Source organism: Priapulus caudatus, unplaced genomic scaffold (genome assembly GCF_000485595.1).
Source record: "Priapulus caudatus unplaced genomic scaffold, Priapulus_caudatus-5.0.1 Scaffold1798, whole genome shotgun sequence".
NCBI classification, from domain to species: Eukaryota; Metazoa; Priapulida; class Priapulimorpha; order Priapulimorphida; family Priapulidae; genus Priapulus; species Priapulus caudatus.
The window spans coordinates 17,072-20,490 of NW_014578859.1; the positions used below are offsets into that span (position 1 = coordinate 17,072).

The window sequence follows — 3,419 nt, forward strand, 5'->3', positions numbered from 1 at the left end:
ACACACACACACACACACACACACACACACACACACACACACACACACACACACACACACACACACACACACACACATCGTAGACATTACACCTACCTACCTGTCGTGATGTTACCTCCAACTTTTCAGCCGCCCTTCGTTCATCCCTGCGCAGTTTTCCAGCGCTACACACACATACACACATACACAGCTACGAGGCACAATGCAGTAGCCGCGTGGTGCACACGTACAAGACACTGTCACGATGAGTCTTGGCTATACACACCGCATCCAACTCCTCGTTGTTATACCGTCTGAAATCCAACTATATCGTCTGAAATCCAACTATATCGTCTGAAATCCAACTATATCGTATGAGAAACGTTCTTCTCCTGTTCTTGCCCTGGCTGCTCTCTCGTACGCGGTGTTATGCAGCCGTCACCGTATCATACACGAACACCCGAACATCGACACTCCCGCAACACATGTGTGGCTGTGTGTGTGTGACCGCCTCGCTCTCTCTCTCTCTCGCTCGCTCTCTGGGCGCCTTTACACACACACCCCTCGCTCGCTGGTCACTGGGTATAACGAGCCAGCTGGGATTGGCTAAGAATTCGCTGTCCCGCACCTCGACAGCCGAGCGCACCCGTGTGCGGCCGCATTGTTGTGAGACTCTCGCTCTCGCTTGCTCTTTCTCTGCCCCGCGCGCTCTCTCTCTCTCTCTCTCTCTCTCTCTCTCTCTCTCTCTCTCTCTCTCTCTCTCTCTCTCTCTCTCTCTTTCGCGCTCTCTCTCTCTCTCTCTCTCTCTCTCTCTCTCTCTCTCTCTCGCTTGCTCTTTCTCTGACTCGCTCTCTCTTTCTCTCTATTGCACTTTCTCTGTCCTACTCTTGCTCTCGCTCTCTCTGTGCGTGTATGAGCTTCGCTGACCGTCACGCGTGTAAACACTGTCACTGCTCGCAGCAGCACGGCGCGTGTGTCTGTGTGTCACTGCCTCCTACTAGTCGTCCTAGCGCAGTCGCGCAGCTCTCTCTCTCTCTCTCTCTCGTTCTGCGTGCGCGCAGGCGAGTGGCGTGTCGCCTGCTCCTCCCGCGCTCTCCTGCCGCCCCGCAGCACGCACACGGAGAGGCGTTGACGCGCAGGGGATGAGTGGTTTTTGCGACTGCGCCGATAGATAGACGCGTACGTGTTCGCGCGTGATAATATTCCCCCCCAGCCTCCCTCATTCTGCGCGTGCGCGGACTCGTGATTTGCAGCGAGGAACAATGAGAGGTTATCTTTGCAGTGTACTGCAGCTGCTGCTCTATCTGCTACCTTACTGTCTGTGTACATAACGCGTGCGTGTTCTATCTGTAACGTGGTGACAATTAATACGGGGGTAGATCGCGGGTGTATTGTAAACCCCCCAGGGGGCGACACACCCTAGCTATCATCGATATAATACGTACGTGATTAAACGCGGGATTAATCGTAATTTTATAATGTTCGTAAAATTATTATTTCTTTCGCATGTATTTGTTTTAAATTTTAGCAGAACTCTATCGCAGATATATCAAATCAAGCGCTAATAATACCTTGTATTATTACCTTGTATACTTTGTATACCTTGTATACCTTGTATTCGTAGCTCTTAGTATTTATTAGCTCACGATATAATGTAATATTCCGTTATAGATTTCTGGTCACACAAAAATCACTGTTTTTCACGTGCAACGTACGTATACGTCACATGGTTATTATTTTTGATAGAACGTACAATCATGTTATCATCTGTATCGCTGCACGATCAACGGATGCGGCAAACAGAGTCATAATTATACCTCCCGGCCGTGACTCAATATCGATTCATGAGCATTTTAAACGTCAATTTCACTTTACTGTTTCCCAAATTTTGCGTTCGCGTAAGGATAGATTTTTCCATTTATTTTCGGTTTCAGCAATAATGTTAAACGCTTGACGTGCATTGTCTGGTGCGTGTTTAGACGCGGCTCGTTCCTAACATGTAATGTAATGTAATGCAATGCACTGTAATGTGATATAACGGGATGTACTGTACTGTAATGTAATGTGATGTAATAATATAACGAAATATAATGTAATGTAACGCAACGTAACGTAACGCACCGTAATGTGATGTAATGTAACGTAACGTAACTCTCTCTCTCTCTCTTTCTCTCTCTCGCTCTCTCTCTCTCTCTCTCCCTCTCTGGCTCTCTGCTCCCTCCTATATACTCTAATTTAAATAGTCGTATATTTTAGCTTGTTAACATTCCAGTATGGATAATTTCACTGCATCATTATAACCTAATATGACGACCATCAACTGAAACAATCTAGGCTGCAGCTAGTGCGTGGCTATAGGCAACATGCTGGGGCATATACATATTCCAACGCATTCATTCACGTTGACATGTGTCCACATTTTTACGTAAATAATTGCCAATTTGAGCCAGTCCGCGGCCGACTGTATTTACACTTTTGCAAATCATGCGTCTATGGATTTACCGGGTGCGTTTATGCACTCACACGTGCCAGCTGTTTTGAGCGTGCGCGGGTATATACGCATAGGTAGTGACGTCTGATACGTGTAGGCAACCTGGCTTCATTCTCAGTGGGTCATTGCATAGCAGAATATTCGCACGCTGTCGATACAGCAACAGTAACACGGGTTTCACATTATGGGGCCCGGGTGGTGGAAAAGGTTCCCGCGTCCGCTCAGACGAACACTTGCGAATTAAGTTAACGAAACTATTGAGAAAACGGACGGGTTAACCGTGGTGCCCGTAATAGAATATGCTGCCATTCGTGCGGCCTAACTAACACCCAACAACCTACAAGCTAACGTTTGCAAGAAGCAAAAACATTGTGTATTTGCCACTTTATCTGCTTTATTTCATACTATATTAATTTCAATCATAACTTCACGTCACAGACTCATATTTGCAGGGACATGGCCACAGTTACTTTCATAATTTCTGTCCTCGTTCAACGAGCGCAGTACAAACTTCACGATAAACATATTTAACTCACTGAATGAAACTGACTGAATGAGACTGGCAAAGAAAAACGAGAATTGTAAATTTCTTATGCTACTATTCGAGCGACCCACAGAGCAGAAACACCGCATGTCTACCCTTTTACCTGCTTTACTTAATATTATCCCTGACTGGCAAAGTAAGGCGAGAATGTGGGTGAATCTATCGCTTGAACTAGTCAACGTGAATACATGCTGACACTCACCACGAGGTTGGCTCTGTTTTTTAAAGCCAACAACCCCGATACATAAACAGGCATATCCAATTCTGTGAGAAATACCACCCACTAGCCACTATATACACACACGCACACACGCGCATACGAGCGCACACGCACACACACACACACACACACACACACACGCACACACACACACACACACGCACGCACACACACACACACACACG

The 3,419-nt window shown here is 46.6% G+C and overlaps 1 protein-coding gene across 1 annotated transcript in view; it reads right to left on the reverse strand.

The window, feature by feature from the left end:
• The window catches only part of LOC106817617 (neurexin-3-like), a gene marked incomplete at its 3' end in the record, with an annotated part of 14,824 nt that extends 14,242 nt beyond the window's left edge, over nucleotides 1–582 (reverse strand). Inside the window, exon 1 of the mRNA XM_014822296.1 lies at nucleotides 101–582. The remainder of the gene's footprint in view (nucleotides 1–100) is intronic.
• Between the last annotated feature and the right edge of the window lie 2,837 nt (nucleotides 583–3,419).